The following is a 20,139-nucleotide window of genomic DNA, read 5'->3' as shown; positions in this document are numbered from 1 at the left end:
CAAAGGATTGATGAACTTGCTATTACCTTTTATGGCAACAAGATTAATTATTCTCCAGCTGTTCTAGTCGTGGAAAAATTGTGATATTATAGGCCTAATTTGGAACAATTTGTGCGTCAGTTTAGGGACACTTATGGAGAATACGTATTTATGCCAAACGCATAAGGTGTGCAAACAGGTACTTTGATTTTAGGCAAGGCCGTTATAAGCCATTTTGGTAATGGTATTAGAACCTCAATAAAATAATCTCAAAAGTCATACCTCAGACGCACAGCCAAAGGCCATCCTAGAAAACGGCCTCACGGGTAGTTAGGTCTCCTGATCAGGGTAGACAAGTTGTCAAAAGAGAAACTACATTGGCATCGTAAATGTTCTAATGAATTTTGTCTGCATTTGAGGTGATTATTATTACGACGCTTGTATTATTTGTTGAACATTTCAGGATGGCATACAACCTGCGTCCCGCTGTGGGATTCAGAAGAACAGACTATAAAACCCTTACCAATAATCACCAATCAACCCAAGATTCTCAACATAACATTATTAATTCTCCGCCGGACCATCGGCCAAGTGAAGATGTTACAAAACGTGAATTTGACGACGGATGAAAGGTGTCGCTGTCGCGCAAGCCAGCGTACCTATTCGGAACTGCAGGGCCATCTGCTGCGAGTGACCACCCACTGGGAGCCATCGGTAACCCTGGAATTCTATATGGTGTTGGCTCACCCTTAGTCTTGATGACAGCTTCCACTCTCGCAGGCATACGTTCAATCTAGTGCTGGAACGTTTCTTGGGGAATGGCAGCCCATTCTTAACACAGTGCTGCACTGAGGAGAGGTATCGATGTCGGTCGGTGAGGCCTGGCACGAAGTTGGCTTTCCAAAACATCCCAAAGATGTTTTATAGGTTTAAAGTCAGGATTCTGTGCAGGCCAGTCCATTACATGGATGTTATTATCGTTTAACCACTCCGCCAGAAGCCGTGCGTTATGAGCAGGTTCTCAATCGTGTTGAAAGATGCAGTCGCCATCCCTAATTGTTCTTCGGCAGTGGGAAGCAAGAAGGTGCTTATAATATTAATGTAAGCCTATGCTATGATAATTCCACGCAAAACAACAAGGGGTGGAAGCCCCCTCCATGAACAACACGACCATCCCATAACACCACCACCTCCGAATTTATCGTTGGCCCTACACACGCTGGCAGATGACTTTCACCGGCCATTCACCATACCCACACACTGCCATCGGATCGCCACATTGTGTACCGTGATTCGTCACTCCATACAACGTTTTTCCATTGTTCAATAGTGCAATGTTTATTATACTTACACCGAGTGAGGCGTCGTTTGATATTTGCCAACGTGATGTGTGGCTTATGTGCAGCCGCTCGACCATGAAATAAGTTTTCTCACCTCCCACCTAACTGTCATAGTACTTGCTATGCATCCTGATGCAGTTTGGAATTCCTGTGTGATGGTCTGGATGGATATCTGCCTATTACACATTACGACCCTCTTCAACTGTAGGCGGTCCTTGTCAGTCGACAGACGAGGTCGGCCTGTAAGCTTTTGTGCTGTGCGTATCCCTTCACGTTTCCTCTTGACTATCACATCGAAAACAGTGGACCTATGGATGTTTAGGAGTGTGGAAATATCGCACACATACGTATGACACAAGTGACACCCAATCACCTGACCACATTCGAAGCCTATGAGTTCCACGGAGAGTCCCATTCTGCTCTCTCATGATGTCTGATACTAGTGAGGTCGCTGACGTGGAGTACCTGTCGGTGGGGGGGGGGGGGGGGGGCAGTACAATGCACCTAATATGAAAAACGTATGTTTTTGGGAGTGTCCGGATACATATGATCACATAGTGTATGCTTCAAAGAACACGCTTCAATCCATAGTAATAAACGGCGTTTGCTGGGCATCTTCTAACATCGAAGCATGCTTCTGGACCTACTGATACGCATTTCGAAGTACTCCACAATGAATCTAACACACATCTGACGGTGTTGGAAAAAACTGAGATTTCTATACACCGTCTGCAAGAGCCTGGCAACACATTAAATCATCAAAACCATTTTATTAACATTGCGATTTTCAGAAACTTTGAAAGCCTCTTCCAGCCGTCGACCTCAACGCAGTGCGCGTGTGATCAACAGCCCCACTCACCGAGAAGAAACGGCGCCAGCGCTGCGCATCGGCCCACACACCGTCCTAGCGGCAGCACACTGCAAAACCACGCGCCGTCAGCGCCGCCGAGCACAAGCAAATGCAAGTAACCATAACTGTCACACCCCGTCCCTATAACTTCAGTTGCTGCATGTGGTTTCGGTTTTTGCAATTTACAGCTTTTTTTTCTTTCAATGTTTTCACATTCTGACTGATAGTGTTTAATGACACTTCATGGCCGGCCAGAGTGGCCGTGCGGTTCTAGGCGCTACAGTCTGGAACCGAGCGACCGCTACGGTCGCACGTTGAATCCTGCCTCGGGCATGGCTGTGTGTGATGTCCTTAGGTTAGTTAGGTTTAATTAGTTCTAAGTTCTAGGCGACTGATGACCTCAGAAGTTAAGTCGCATAGTGCTCAGAGCCATTTGACACTTTATGTAGTTCTCGGGTCTCTACATAATTTCACTTCTGTAATCTTACGATCTTTATGTATTTCACTATTTATACATCTATTGTTCTAGGCCTATACTTCTAACATTTTTATCAAAGAATTTTGTTTTTATACTCTTATAGTGACAACTTATAACTTTATACGTCCAAAGTTCCACAATTGGAATATCTTCACTTGCTTATTCAGTATTCGATACTTTATTTTCAGTTTAAAATCTACTATTTTATCTCACTTTTATAGTTTTATGCGTCCATTCTGGTATCTTAATAGTAGGTTTTTATAATGATTTTTTTTTTCAATTTAATGAAAATCCATAGCGTCCAGAGTGATCGAAACACGTAATCGAATTAAAAAAGCGCGCAACTGAGACAGAACAATAAATTAGAAATTTCTTAAATATCTAATCAAAAATTATCTTCATGATCCATTCCTATGAGAGCGATTGTAAGGGGTTATAGTATATTCCTAGACTCATTATTCTAAGCTACTTCTTTAAACTATGTTATTAGACTTTCTCAGGATAGTTTCTACCTATCGTCGAGAATTTTCCAGTTCAGTTTTTTCAACATCACTGTGACACTCTCCCATGGATCAGACAAACTTCTGACAATATGCGCCGCCCTTCTCTGTATATTTTCAATATCCCCTGCTAGTCTGAGCCCCACACACTTGACTAGTTTCAGACATGGGTCACATGAGTAATCTGTAAGCAATCTCCTTTGTAGCCTGACTGCATACTCCTACCAATAAACCAAAGTCTGCTGCCTGCAAAATCCATGACTGAGCCTATGTGATTGTCCAATTTGATGTCCATACTGAGTGTTACTGATTCCAACTATGAATCGCTGATATTATATTCATAGGATACTATGTTTTCTTTTTTAATTTTGTCAAGTTCACAGTTTTACATTTATGAACTTTTAAAGCAAGTTGCCAATCTTTGCACCGCTTTGATATCTTATTAAAGTCTGACTGAATCCTTTTTCAGCTTCGTTCAGACTGTATTCCAGCGTAGACCATTAAATCATATGCGAAAAATCCAAAGTCATTGTTAATATTGTCTGTAAGGTCAATAACATACAACAGGGACATCAAGAGACTCTACACACTACCCTGCGGTACAACCGAAGCTTTTTCCACGTATGCCGATGCCTCTCCATCCCAGATAACATGCTGCAGTGGCATCTCGTGGTCCTGCGGTAGCGTTCTCGCTTCCCACGCCCGGGTTCCCGGGTTCGATTCCCGGCGGGGTCAGGGATTTTCTCTGCCTCGTGATGGCTGGGTGTTGTGTGATGTCCTTTGGTTAGTTAGGTTTAAGTAGTTCTAAGTTCTAGGGGACTGATGACCTAAGATGTTAAGTCCCATAGTGCTCAGAGCCATTTGAACCATTTTTCTTTTTTGTCCTCCCTACCATGAAATCCTGAATCCAGGCTCAAATGTCAGCTGATACCCTGTGTAATCATATTTTTTATACTAAGAGTAGTGTGGTACTGAGCCAAAGCCTTTTCAGAAATCGAGAAATACTGTGTCTATCTGGCTGCCTTGATCCATGGCTCTCAGGATGTCATGAGACAAAACTGCGAGTTGAGTTTAACTTGATGCATGTTTTCGAAATCCATGGTAGTTGGCATGGAAGAGATCGTTCTGTCTGAAATACCACATTATGTTTGATTCCAGAATATGTTCTAGGACTCTACAACAAATAGATGTCAAGGATACTGGACAGTAGTCAGATGCGATCTTACTCTCTTCCAATTACTGGGCAAAGTTTTTCGTTCATAGGAACTATGATAGATTATGGTTTAAAAAATGCTAACTCATCTACAAATTGGCTACATAACCTGACAGGGATTCCATCAGGTCCTGCTGCTTTGTTCAGTTTTAAAGATTTCAACTGTTTCTCAACATCACTCACGTTTTCAGAGGTACAAAAATTAAATTGGAGCGGTACTCCTTATTTCTTCTTTGTAAACGAACATTTGAAAACGGAGTTAAGCATATATGCTTTTACTTTGCTGCTCTCAATTTCAGTTCATGTCTTGTCCACGAGTGAATGGGCATCAACGTTGGTGTCACAAACTGCTTTTACATACGACCTGAATTTCTTTGGGTTTTGCGAAAGATGTTTAGACAGTTTTCTTTGCTATTCATTGTTGCTATAACTGTAGCTGTCTCATGGTCATTGATACCAGTTTCGATGTGCACCTCCCAAACAGAACAGGTCTGTTTGTTGAATTACAGCTAATATACTCCCATCATGAGCAGGGTTCCAAGTTATCTGTTCTAGGAAAGCATTTAGGAATGTTTCACAAGATGTCTTGTCACACTTACCACTAACAAAACTACAATCATCCCAGTTGATTGTTGTATCTCCTTCAATGACTGCAGTATGATGAGGGGAACTTATGTCCAACGTAAGTACGATTTTCTCTAAAGTTTTTGGTTACGTCAGGAGATAAGTCTTATACGCAACACAAGGATTCAATTACAATTTAATGCTCACCACTGTTATTAAGTCTTATCTAAATAACGTCACGTGCAGCTCAGTTTTTATCTCAGTAGTTTCAATTTGCTCGTCTACAGTAACTAAAACACCACCTCCATTTGCGATTTCCCTGTCCTTTCGATATATGGTTAAATTTTCCCCAACCTATCAACTTCTGTACCCCTCAGGGAAATGGCAGAAAAGTACAGGAAGGTATCTGTTACGTATGGGCCTCATGGAAAAAGGGTGACCCGGCTGAGTCACGCAATTTGACTCTTAGTCTGATCACGAGGTGTGGCCATTAATTGCACGAGTTGATCGCGTAGGCTGACGTGAGGATCAATGAACTATACGTGACGGGATGTATCTGGAACATCTTAAGTGATTAGAAAGTTAGTAGACAGGAATACCAAAAAATATTCATCTATAACTCCGCATCAGCGGTGAACGTCGATCTTGACTTTGTACAATAATATTTACAAGTGCAGTTATAGACTGAAATGCGAATACTTCTTTACAATTCTGATTGCTTCACACATATAGATCAATTGTCAATGCATAAAATGTATCTGGCGCCTGGCTAGGTCATAGCTACTGACTTAGCTGAAGGCTATGCTGACTAGCGTCTCTGCAAATGAGATCTCTGAAGCTATAACAAGTGAACCATTCCTATTAAAGTCGGCTGTAGAACTGGCCAGTGCGGTGGCTTGTCTCGCAAGACCAGCCGAGTGGCGGCGCTCGGTCTGCAAGCGTCGACAGTGGCGACTCGCGGGTCCGATGTGTACTGACGGACCGCGGCCGATTTGAAGCCTAAAACCTAGCAAGTGCGGTGACACTACACTATCTGTGCCTATTATTATATGAGCTTCAGTGTTTTTAAGAATGCTTAGAATTCTGGTACTTAGTTGCAAATTATTTGGCAATTCACTACTAGAATTTTAGTAGCTCCCCTGTGGGAGGTATTTCTTTGGATTTTACAGTGGCAATAATGGGTTTCCTACGGCTGTCGTTATCTGGATTGTATGGAGCGTCATCTAATGTAAAAAAAGACTCGTCTGCACACCACGCACAGTAGCTACTTGGGTAGCTGCCTCTGATGTGTACTGCACACCTAACCCATTTAGTGGGACCCCACAACTCTCAACCCTATGACATAACTCTAGAAAGTAACAACCTAGCTTGTCACAAAATCTCTGGAGCCTCTCGTTCAAGTCTTCCACTGGACTCAGAAACAGAGGGCCATGACCCGTTGTGGGGACAGTGCCGCACATTGTGAGCTTCATTGAAACTCTGTGTGCAAGGCTGGTATTGTCAGTCTTCTCTGCTAGTTTCCATAATGATCCAAGTGTGACTTGGAGTCCAGACAGGCATCATTTGTTCCAACTTGCACCACAATCTGCGGTTGGTTGCCCCCTGTTCCCCCGCTGGATGCCAGAATAACCTCTTCAGCACGCTTAGTGAGGCCTCCAGCGATACACATTGAGTGCATTTGGTGTTCCTTCCTGTACTTTTCTGCCGTTTCCCTGAGGAGTACCGTATTTCACCATACATTGTAACTGCTAACAGTTAATAGACTTCTACCGTATTGCATTCATTGGCCCATGACACTGGACATAGCATGTTTACGATCGGATGAAACGAGTCCTACTGGCCCAGTTTCGGTTTCAGTGGAAGAGAGAACCCTGAACCTGCAGATCAGTCGAATATTTGCAACATCCTGAGTTCTCCCTCATCCCTGTCTCCCTTGTACAGAATGCCATGTGCCACCATTGACATGCCTTTCACAGCCTACTGGATGAATAACAATGGGTTTTGTATTTACTGCAGGAAGATACAGGTGAGGACAGTGCCTGAGTAACTTTTGGTATCTGTAGTACACAACTCTTGATAGCCCTCCCAACTCACCAGCTCACAGTAGCTTCTAACTAATTGACAGCAATCAGGGCAGTTACTAATTAGCAACCAATTCATCCCCTGGCCAAGAAGAGTAAACACGGTTGGGCTGCGATATGCCTAATGAAATATTTTACATAATAGTAAATAAATAACTTACACTATGTACATTATTTTACAGAACACAAAACAAATCACTTTACACTAAGCTAGTTATTTCTCCTTATGAATCTGATACGCAGCAAGTATCACCAGCAGCCTTTTGGAACCAAAGAGATTTACAGACAAACATAAGATATCTTTTATGGCAACAGAAAACTTTATACAAGTTTTAGAGTTTCTCTGAAACTTTCTTCTGGTTATAGTCACTAGCAAAATTCGACAGTAGTTTTATTTTACCATAAATGCAGACAATATACTCTCTTGTTAGATGAGAGAACTATTGTGACACAATATGTTTCTTATTTACAATGAGCCCCAACCATAAATCACATACAATGATTAATTAGGAAACAAGTTAAGCAAAACACTCATAATTTACAAAAATCTTTGCAAACAAAATTTCTCAAAAAATTTCTCAAAAATATACCATTTCATGTAAATGTATAATGAAATTTGGGAACCGTTAACTGTGAACAAGAATACTGTGACCAAAGCACAGTTAGGTTTACAGCTGGCAATGTAATGCTTCAATGCACAATACATCAAGTTCCTGAAAAGCACAGGTTATGTTTACAGTTGACAGTGTAATACTACACAATATATTACGACTCCATCATGAGTTTTTATAAAATCAGCACAAAAAACACACTTACATTTTATGTCAAGTTTTGTACCAAGTTTTGTAAAGGAATTTATGAGATACACATGATATTACTCCAAGACAAGGGAAATGCCGAGAGTTGACATCCGTGTGTAAATATAAGTAAAGAAACGTGCAAATTGCACGGATTTTACCACTTAGTTATTTTTGTGTCCAATTTTACACTAGGGTAAGGTTCTAAAGATGAATCACGCAACTTCAGTACGTCTCACAAAAACTATGTGGAATGCTGTGGCAGCTTATCAGAGGAGATAAAAAAGATGGGGCCTCCTCAATTTTCTGCGTTAGAAGTGGTAGTAGTAGAAGCTATAATTATTTTTACAGTATAACTCTATGCACTTCTCTTAGTGAGCACGAGATTCGTTACCTTCTTGAGTAATTTCTTCTAAACCGCCATCACTAGACAGCAAGTCAAAGTGCGAAAGTTTAATGCTAACCTAAAGCAGACAGAGGTGCGAAGCATATTGCCAGGAGGCCAGACAATTTCCAGGCCGTCTCTGAAAGCTCGGTTGCCATGGTAACCGTTACGTCGCTACTATAGTTCAATTCTTTTATCTTGGCGGTTCGCGCATGCCCGCCCAAACGCGGGAGATTGCTGCGTTGCCAGTTGCACGCGCCAAGCAAACTTACGTTTAGGGAGGAGCGCGCAGTTTATGAAGTAAAGCCACCACGGTCGCATTAACAACCCCGCTGCTACAGAGACGTGCTCCCCGCATTACGCGCTGTGCGTGATTTTGTCATCACTGCACTGCTCGCCTGTGCAGACACATGGTGTTCCGATTGCTTTGACACACTTATCATTCGATTTCACAAAAACTATTTGGCCCAAAAGTTTGATTTTTACATATCTTCTTGACTGATACCTTCCCCCATAAATGACTTTATTTTGTTTCGATGTTCAACTCAGTTAATGTGCAGCGTCCAATGTGGTAAACCACTGCACGAAATTTTGAAGAGTTTGCAGAGGTAAAAGTCCATTGTGTATACTTTCTGTATGGTTGATTTCAGTTGCCACTAGAAATTTCAAAAAATTACATTCAAACGAATAAAATTCATGAAGCAAGACACTTCGATATTATTTTTAAATGAACCTATAATTTAATAGCCAAAAACTTCAACCATTACACTAACGCAGCTCGTTATTCAATGTACTTCCTGGAGGACTTGGAACTGGGACGCAAAATACCGACAAACACTGTTGGTATGACTATGAATTACTCACGTTTCGTCGAAGTACAAAAGAAAGTAAACAATTACCATTGTTCTTCATTGCGAAAAAGCGGTTAGTAAGAATGATACAAACACCTTTCCTTGCTATCGTCTGAATTAGGAGGCTTATTGCTTGTTTGCTTTAATTAATTAATAGAATATGAAGCAATTGGTATAAAGAATGCTTTTTCCAAACTTTCTATAAAAGAAATTCTGCTATCAAGACATTGTTTTCGTTCAATTACTTTATTTATGACTGAACGTTTCTAAAACTGAAGACACTCATCAGTGCTCTGCACTGCAGTCGAGCTCTGGCAACGTCGTTCTCTGTTCATTGGCTGACTGTGATTTGTGACGTCAGATGCGCAGAACGAACCCGTCCTGCGGTGTGTCTGCGTGCCACAGAAGGTCAGTTGCCTTGGTGTCCCCTCCATAGGTGCCCTTAATTCAGTATTGATAATGCCCTACCTTGCACAAGTACTGATGTAACATTTTCGAGTAATACATTATTACCGGCTTGCAGAAGCAAGGACGTGGCCAAAGGGAGGATCTGAGGGATCTGCCCCCCCCCCTCCCAATCATACAAATAAAATTACACGTGACCATTGGCTAGGAGCTCAACTGGAAAGCAGGCCGGGGTGGCCGAGCGGTTCTAGGTGCTTTAGTCTGGGATCGTGCGACCGCTACGGTGGCAGGTTCGAATCCTGCCTCGGGCATGGATGTGTGTGATGTCCTTACGTTAGTTAGGTTTAAGTAGTTCTAAGTTCTAGGGGACTGATGACCTCAGATGTTAAGTCCCATAGTGCTCAGAGCCATTTGAACCATGTGAAATCACGTGACGAAAATAGGATATGCACTATTGGTAGTCAACAAGCTCATCAATCCGTTCTTCCTTGCAGTTAAATTTAATGCGAAAAGTGCTGTCTGTTTTGTGCTGTCGTGATAATTTCTTATCAGCGATAATTTTGTAGAAAGAAAGAGGAAGAAAACCGGTTTTGATCCGCTTACCAGAGTTTCAGTAAGTGAAGAATTTTTATGCACTACTATAACAGTCTTATAATCTATCTACAGTAGTAATGTTAGCACTTGAGTCTTTAGTTGGTGACTGGTAGAACTTTGCTCTTGAGATATTTCAGTGTTTCACAATGCAGCCGGGACGAAATACGTCATTAGAAATAATACTAAATTGAAATCAGTGCGTCAAAATAGATTTGGTTTCGCCAGTTACGTCCAAACGTCGCGTGGAACACAAATTATCGCCCAGATAACGACGGCTGCATGTCTTTGAATAATTGAACAAAATTCTATCATTTGTACCCCAAACGGCAAAATATCACCTACGTGGTCACGTGGGTGGTACTCAATTAAGAAAACCATTTCTGATATGGAATAGTGTGCAGGGGTTTGTGCAGAGTGAAACGGGTACGTGATGACAGCATGTTCTGTATTTCGTTCGTTTCTAAAAGATTTTTTCGGTAGGCTGTTTGAATTCATCACAGTCAACTGCACCTTGTATCCACCCCCCGCCCCCCTTCTACCACCACCGTCACCTTTCGTCTGAAATCTAATTGCAAAACTGTAACAGCTGTGCCCAGGTTCCATGCACAATTAAATCTTAAAATATGCATGCATTCATGCACAATCAAATGATCAAATATGCACAATTAAAGGAAAATCATGGAGCGTTAGAATGCCATCTCTTGTCATGATGCTTTTTTTTTTTTAAATGTACACCAGTTTTCCATATTGTCCACTACTAGGGTAGCTCTGCGCATTGAGGCGCTGAGTTGAGTTGGGACGAATCAGTAGATTCGAGGGACCAGTTGGTTTTCTGTTATTTCTTTCCCTTTTCAGCTTAGAAAAATGCTGATATTTGGCCCTTACTATGGGCCGCAGCCAATTCCTTCCGAATTCCTTACTTTCGTGAGAGACTCCAATTCCCTTAAAGATGCACCCTCTCTGCTTAAATGAATAGAGCTGTATCAAAGGTCCCAAACACCTCTTCAGAGACCTCTGATACGAAAAGTCATACGATAACTAAGTAATAATCCACATTCTCATTATTTAGGCTCAAACGTTTAACTGCCGGTTGTTCTGTAATGCAGAAAATGATCTTCGTGCATTGCACGAAGTGACAGATGCATACTTAAAAGAGGAAATTTGGGGTAGTATAAAGTAAAATAAATCCATATTCCTTGCATTTTGGCCACGAGAAATTTTTGTACCTTCTCTGTCGAACAAAACGCTATCAGTTCTGGTTTTTTTTTTTTTTTTCAACAGCCCTGTTGGTGATAATGACGGTGTCCCAAACAATCCACACTCATCCATTCCTGATCACTTACTTGCACAAATCGGGATTGAAACAAGAAGAGCGTAAAATGGTCTTGGTGGCTGAGGGGGGGACTGGGGCATGACTGCTTAATAGTGGTTTGCCAAAATACAGCACTCCTAAATATCGAGATTACATCTCTGTTTGGTGAGAATTCCGAGATCATTGACGAATAAAATAGTTTGTCGTTCATTATAAAAGCTCTATATTTCTTTGGCACCGCGAAGGAATTATGCGATTTGCACGGAAATCAATAGATGTGATACACATGTACAGACAAATAAATGATAATAATTTCAGAAAAATTGGATGAATTATTCCAGAGAGAGAGTTTCACAAATTGGGAAAGTCAATGATAAGTTTTTCTACCTACGTCCCTTGTGCAAGCAGTTACTCAGCTTGACAGACTGACAGAGGAACATCGTGTCAAATTAGGCCCACTTGAACGTCAAAATCCCGAGCTGGTTGGAGTACCTTGCCCATAATGCTTCAGATGTTCTTAACGGGCGGGGGAGGGGGGGGGGGAGGGAGAGAGAGAGAGAGAGAGAGAGAGAGAGAGAGAGAGAGAGAGAGAGAGAGAGAGAGAGATCCGGCGAACTAGCTGGCCAATGTAGCGTTTGACGAGCACGGCGACAAGCAGCAGAAACCTTCGCCATGTGAGGGCGGGCATTACCTTGCTGGAGTGTAAGCCCAGGATGGCTTGTCGTGGAGGGCAATAAAACCCGGCAAAGTGATGCTGCTATGAAAATAAATGGCTCCCCAGATCATTGCTGCTGTTTGTCGGACCGTATGGCGGGCGACTCTCAGATTGATATCCCACTACCGTCCGATGCGTCTCCAGACACTGGCCACCAAGGCACAGTTCGAAGCGGACTCATCACTGAAGACAATTCTCAATTCTACTCCATTCAATGAGATTCTCGCCGAAAATCTCTCTGGAGACTCCATAAAATATGGATTTTCCATAACGAACGCTTTATTACACTCCTGGAAATGGAAAAAAGAACAAATTGACACCGGTGTGTCAGACCCACCATACTTGCTCGTGACACTGCGAGAGGGCTGTACAAGCAATGATCACACGCACGGCACAGCGGACACACCAGGAACCGCGGTGTTGGCCGTCGAATGGCGCTAGCTGCGCAGCATTTGTGCACCGCCGCCGTCAGTGTCAGCCAGTTTGCCGTGGCATACGGAGCTCCATCGCAGTCTTTAACACTGGTAGCATACCGCGACAGCGTGGACGTGAACCGTATGTGCAGTTGACGGACTTTGAGCGAGGGCGAATAGTGGGCATGTGGGAGGCCGGGTGGACGTACCGCCGAATTGCTCAACACGTGGGGCGTGAGGTCTCCACAGTACATCGAGGTTGTCGCCAGTGGTCGGCGGAAGGTGCTCGTGCCCGTCGACCTGGGACCGGAGCGCAGCGACGCACGGATGCACGCCAAGAACGTAGGATCCTACGCAGTGCCGTAGGGGACCGCACCGCCACTTCCCAGCAAATTAGGGACACTGTTGCTCTTGGGGTATCGGCGAGGACCATTCGCAACCGTCTCCATAAAGCTGGGCTACGGTCCCGCACACCGTTAGGGCGTCTTCCGCTCACGCCCCAACATCGTGCAGCCCGCCTCCAGTGGTGTCGCGACAGGCGTGAATGGAGGGACGAATGGAGACGTGTCGTCTTCAGCGATGAGAGTCGCTTCTGCCTTGGTGCCAATGATCGTCGTACGCGTGTTTGGCGCCGTGCAGGTGAGCGCCACAATCTGGACTGCATACGACCGAGGCACACAGGGCCAACACCCGGCATCATGGTGTGGGGAGCGATCTCCTACACTGGCCGTACACCTCTGGTGATCGTCGAGGGGACACTGAATAGTGCACGGTACATCCAAATCGTCATCGAACCCATCGTTCTACCATTCCTAGACCGGCAAGGGAACTTGCTGTTCCAACAGGACAATGCACGTCCGCATGTATCCCGTGCCACCCAACGTGCTCTACAAGGTGTAAGTCAACTACCCTGGCCAGCAAGATCTCCGGATCTGTCCCCCATTGAGCATGTTTGGGACTTGATGAAGCGTCGTCTCACGCGGTCTGCACGTCCAGCACGAACGCTGGTCCAACTGAGGCGCCAGGTGGAAATGGCATGGCAAGCCGTTCCACAGGACTACATCCAGCATCTCTACGATCGTCTCCATGGGAGAATAGCAGCCTGCATTGCTGCGAAAGGTGGATATACACTGTACTGGTGCCGACATTGTGCATGCTCTGTTGCCTGTGTCTATGTGCCTGTGGTTCTGTCAGTGTGATCATGTGATGTATCTGACCCCAGGAATGTATCAATAAAGTTTCCCCTTCCTGGGACAATGAATTCACGGTGTTCTTATTTCAATTTCCAGGAGTGTATTTATGTCTCGTTCGATCTGCCAGATACATTTTACAAAGAACAGATAAGATTAATATAAATCACAATAAACGTTCGGAACTTACAACATGGAAACAAATTATATCAGTTATTCCATTACAAGTATGTCAGGGAAACTACATTATTCCATTAAATGGAACAAAAATAACATAAATTGAAGACAATTAATTACATAGTAACACTAAGATTATGGAGCCATATCCTGGCATTGTCGTTTAACTTGTGGAGCGACATTAGAGACCCTTCTCTGAAACCATGAATATTACAAACCAGAAGATGGTCCATTGTTTGTACCTCGACACAGTCACAACACAAATTGTCTGTATAGCCCCATTTGGTTGTTTGCTGTCTGCATCGTCCAACTCCCGTGCGAAACCTGTTTAGAGCCGACCAGTGTTTTCTGTTGAGACTGAAAGCTTCAACCCTTTTGGTTGGGTCGTGGATTAGGTGATGGTTTTCCACGACGCCTCTTCTCAGACCCTGCCATGTATTCTTCCATTCATCATCGAGACCCTCTGTGCCCAATGTTTTGCTCCAGACGATAGGTTCCCTGGACTTGAGTCTCGAGCGTCCTACCATGTCGGAATATATGAGTAGCCTTGGGATTGCTTCAATTTTTTCTACTATGTCCTGGGTTGCTTTCTCTCTACGTATGGAAGCAGGAGCGATGTTTGCCAGCACCGGACGCCACTCAACAGGAGTTGGCCTGAGAGTGCCGGTGACTGTTCTCAGAGTGGCATTTAGTTGTACATCCACTTTTTTGGCGTGCGGGCTTCTGCTCCAGACAGGGGCACAGTATTCTGCAGCGCTATACACCAGTGCCAGTGAAGCAGTTCGTAGAGTGGCACCATCACAACCCCAAGTGGTGCCTGCCAGTCTGTTGAGCAGGTTATTTCTCGTCTTTAGCTTAGGGGCAGTATCAGTTAGGTATTGTCTGAAAGTCATGCTGCGATCTAGCTTAATACTGAGATATTTTGGGAAATTCTCGTGACTGACAGCTTTACCATTTATAACCAGGCGCAGTTCCCTTCTCGCTTCCTTTTTGTTCAGATGCATGACTGTGCTTACTGTTTTTGTCACACTGATTTTTAGATGCCATGTGTCATAGTATTTTTTTCAGTGAAGCTAGATCTTTATTTAGTGTTGATTTCAGGTTTTCAAACGAGTTACTTTGCGCTGTTATAGCTAAATCATCTGCGTAGGCAAATTTGCGTGAGTGCAGATCAGGCAAATCTGCTATATAGATGTTGAAGAGCCAGGGAGCTAAGGCGGATCCTTGCGGAAGACCATTTTTTAGGGTATGGCACTTGCTGGTTTCACCATTAATTTGACCCTGAACTTCCTTTCGCTCAGCATGTTGTTCAAGAGCTTCAAGGTTGTTTTGCATTTGACTATCTTTGCCAGTTTTAAAATGAGACCATTTAGCAGTGACGTACACAGATGTCAGGTCAACGAGGACTATCCCTATTTTCTTCTTTTCCTGAAAGCCTCGTTCAATGTGTGTGATAAGTGCCAGCACCTGGTCGCAGCACCTTCTTCCTTGTCTAAAACCTGCTTGCTCCACTGGTAGTTGTTTCTCCAGTACTGGTTTAAGTCTTTCCAACAGTATCCTTTCAAACAGTTTGTAGGTTATGCACAGTAATGAGATTGGCCTGAAGTTCCCTGCGTCAGTTCCACTCTTCCCTGGTTAGTGTGGCAAGGATTTTGGCTGTTTTCCATTCTCTGGGGATTTCACAGGTTTCCATTATCCTCGTGAATAGTTTGCATATCCATTTCAGCGCTTTTGGTCCAAGATTTTTCAAAAATTCAGGGAGGGTGTTGTCTGGTCCAGCTGCCAACGATAAACCATTTTATTCGACAATGATCAAGAAATTGTCACCAAGCACAGATATAACCTTGTTACTTAGGAGTGCTATATTTTGGCAAACCACTAAGAAGTAGTCATGCTGGAACGCCCCCTCAACCCACAAAGCTATTTTGCCCTCTTTTTGTTGCAAACCGGTTTTGAGCAAGTAAGTTATCAGGAATGCATGAGTGTGGATTGTTTGGGACACCGTCATTATTGCCGATAGTGCTATTGGAATAAACAGATCTGATAGCGTTTTCTTCGACGGAGAAGCTAGAACAATTTCTGGTGGCGAAAATACGAGGTATCTGGAATTATTCATCTTTATGCTATGCTAAATTTCCTCATTTAAGTATGCATCTGTCACTTCTTGCTATGTAGAAAAATCATTTTCTGCAGTACAGAACGTCGCAGCAGATAAAAGTGTAAGCCTAAATAAGGAGAATGTGGATTATTATTTAGTTAGGGGCTTTTCACATCGGAAATATCCGGAGAGGTGTTTGTTCGTTTGATACAGCTCTTTTCATTTAAGCAGAGCGGCTACATCTTTAAGGGAATTGGAGTCTCTCGGGAAAGTAAGGAATTCGCAAGGAATTGGCTGTGGCACATAGTAAGGGATCAATATCAGCATTTACCTAAATTGAAAATGGGAAATAAATCACAAAAAACCATTGTCAAAGTTGATGTCGGCTGGATTCAAACCAACTCGCCTCTCGAATCCAGAGATTCGCTTAAACTCAGCACCTGATTGCACAGAGCTATCCCGGTGGGTAGAAAAGAAAATCAAATGCATCACAACAAAAGATGGGATTATGAATTCCATTTTTTTCTTTAATTGTGCATGGTTAATCATTTGATTGTGCATAAATGCATGTAATGTATATTTTAAGGTGGAATTGTGTGTGTAATTTAATACTATAAGAGCGTAATTAGATTTAATATTTAATGTTTAAATTTAGTACTTCAGAGCTCCTTAATGAACATCACAAACTGATGAAATCAGACACAACAATGAAGTGAAAGATACGAGAGATCGCGAAAATTCAAATTGATGTCGCAAGTGTTAAGTAAGATGGGGTTAGATTCAGAGGTCATGATGAGACAGGAGATTTCTTGAATCCAGGAAATTCAGTGCCATTTGAAAAGTGCGCGGAACAGAAATGAAGCTTTAAAAGCACACTGGTAGAAAAAGGGCTGTTTCTGGAGATTTTCAGAATCTGTACAGAACGAGCTGATTGAAAGTGTAAGTGAGTCGATTTGCGAATACATACATTAAATTTTGGAAAGAGCCTTATGCTGCATTATGAACGAAGCAACAAACGTTTTGGGCACCACAATTTTCAATTGTTCATTTGTTGTGCGACTAGTCTACTGCAAGGGCGACATTTCGAAATATATTCATGGTTTTCTTAATGTTAGTAAAGCTGCTTTATCCACTGTGTTTTAGTAGCGCGTTTCGTAATTATGATATGAAGAACAAACTGGTGGCCGAAAGCTACGATGAAGCTTCCGTTCTGGCAGGATAATTAAATGGCCTGCAAGCTAAGGGTAATGAAATTGCCCCTCAAAATCTTTTTACTCACTGTTTTGCACATCGGTTAAATTTGGTTTTGCGGCAGAGGTGTTCTTGTATTCCTGCTTTCTTCTTCTGGCCTTCCAAATGCACAGCAGTTCTCGACAGTATTGCTGGTAAATGCATCCCTGCGAAGAGTGGAACGAGACGGAACTTTAATGTCTGCCATTCATGAAAATCGTTGAGGAGCATTTGAAGTTCTAAATGAAATAATCGACAGTTCCGACTATAGTTCAATGACTGCATGATACGCCTGTCGTTTCAAAAATATCCTCTGAGAAAAAATGAAAAATGCATATAAGTTGATCAACTTATCAAATTCTATGAAATTCTCGACTAACTAACAACTTGAATTTTCCATGAATAGACCTAGAGCTTAAGTGATGGATGACTAGACTGACAATGCGCTGATGTCAAAATTCAAACAGGTGAATTCCGAGGCATTGGATTGTATTATAACACAACTGCAAAGTTTTCACATTGTGATACATTGCTCTTCCTTGACTTAGGCAAAGGCTGTACTACTCAGTTCGCCGATTATGCTCAGAATTTCCATGTAGACGGTGTGGATTGGTTATTACAAACCAGTGACGCCACCTTCACTTGCAGTTCCGTGTAGAACTGAAGACTGTATTGTCTTCTCGGCGTAAAGGAACATTTCACTCTGTCGGGTTGGGCGATATAATCAAAAGAATGACAGAATGAAACCGACCAACTTCTTCCTCAGGTTTTCAAACTGTTTTGTCTAATTGCAACCATTCCTGCAACAAGTGCTTTGGTTGAAAGGATTATTCTTGCCATAAAAGTGTAAAATCGTATTTGAGAAACAGTAGGCCTGTGGCCCATGATCACTTACCAGCTCTCGCTTGTACCTTACTGTAAAAACCAGTACTCAGAATACTTGAAAGCAAGACACATCATACGATGATGTTACCTAAAGATTCGGGAAGAAGAAAGATCATCAAGTTCACTTTTTTCACAAGTAACAACACACAAACACCAACTCTATCAGTTCACTTGTGTATAAAAGTGAGTGTCATTATTATTTATTATTAGTAGTAGTGGTGGCAGTAGTAGTAGTAGTAGTAGAGGCTGTAGTGTTGGTGGTGTCGTCGTCATCATTGTTATCGTCGTCATTCGAAACGCAAGATACGCGTACAGCAGAAGGCAAGGAAAGGGGACTTTCCAGTATGTTTCCCGACCTCATTAGAATTCATACCCATTATCCACTACTGGCAGAATATAGAGCACATCGCAAAAACTCAGCACCCATGATAGCATCTGGTGAACATTCATGTCAATCTGTGCTTTGCTATTAAGTACCTATAACAAATGTCAGATTGAAGAAGCACAGTTTTATTCACAGTGATTGTTACCACATGGTTTCTGCGATAATAGTGTGCAGATGTAAATTGCCAAACACTCTGCTACTGGGAAAGTGTGTCCACTGATATACAGTAATAGGAGAGAGAAAGGGTGTATTACATGTTTACCATGTCAGTGAACCAATGAGCTATTTTATTACTTGTGCCGTATGTATTCCAACACTCAGTATCAGTTCTTCTTATTTTCATGATCTATCGCTATCTCACTAGGCCACCTTCCTCTCTCGTTCTTCATTTTATGCTACCGTCTGCCAACTTCCCCTGATGTGCACTTCCTAGCTCATCCTGCAACAACACTTGCACAACTCATTCCATTGTCAAAAATAGACTGTGTGTGTGTGTGTGTGTGTGTGTGTGTGTGTGTGTGTGTGTGTGTGTGTCAGCACTGAAAAAAAAAACAATAAATAAATTTAAGAGCTGAGCTACAGAGCTTACCTTCTTGTGTATGTATCGTTACATCTCCCCTGCTCAATGAACTTGGTCGGTTACACATTCTGTTATTTATAAACTATTTTGTAAAGTCATTATTACACCACTGGGCACTGAAATATACACTGATGAGCCAAAATATTAATACCACCTGCTTAATAGCTTTTTTATCCATTTTTGGAATGAAATACATCACTGATTCTACACAACAGGCATCCGACAGTTTCGTGATAGGTTTGTGGAGGCATGCGGCATTTGATCTCTATGCATAGGTCATGTAATTTGCAGAAATAATGGGCTGTTGATTTGCGTATGTGGTGACGGTGCCCGATAGTGACTCAGACGGGTTCCATAGGATTTATATCAGGCAAATTTGGTCACAGAGACATCAGCATGAGTTTGCTACAATGCTCCTCAAATCACTGTTGCACAGTTCTGACTCTGAGATACAGATGATAAATTTGCTGAAAGATGACATCCATCATGGTAGACATCAACCATGAAGAGATGCCCGTGGTTCACAGCTGTCAGCATGTCTTTGATTATTGCCACAGGTCCCATGCAAGTGCAGAAAATGTCTCCCATAGCATAATAATGCTCCCACTAACTTGTGCCCATGGCAAGCTGCACATTTCAAGCCACCATTCACCATGATAATGGTGTTTGTGGAGACAACCAGCCACCTAGTGAACACATTGGGGTGGTCTACTGTGGAGCTCTGTGTTCAACAATGTATAATAAATGGTGTGCTTTGAAACACTTGTGCATGCACCAGCATTGTGCTCTTTCAGCAGAGATGGTACAGATAACCATATAGCCTACTTTACAGGACAAACCCCGTGTTCTGTGAAGAGTTGTTGATGTCCAACCATTTAGCACTTAGTGTCGGTTTCACTGTCCTTCTGTTTCTTTCCATAGATGCTCATGACAGCAGCACATGAAAATTCAAACAGCTTTGCCATTTTCAAGATACTTATTCACAGGCTCTGTGTAAAAATAATGTGCCCTTCATCACAGTTGGTTATCTCAATGGACTTCCCCATTTTCTACCCATATCTTTACTAGTGTTATCCCTCATCTGTGTCTGCTCTGGTTACATACTTTTGTTACTGTG

The sequence above is a fragment of the Schistocerca gregaria genome, chromosome 1, assembly GCF_023897955.1.
Source record: "Schistocerca gregaria isolate iqSchGreg1 chromosome 1, iqSchGreg1.2, whole genome shotgun sequence".
NCBI lineage: Eukaryota > Metazoa > Arthropoda > Insecta > Orthoptera > Acrididae > Schistocerca > Schistocerca gregaria.
The sequence above is the reverse complement of the archived record's forward strand: the minus strand, read 5'-3'. Positions refer to the sequence as shown.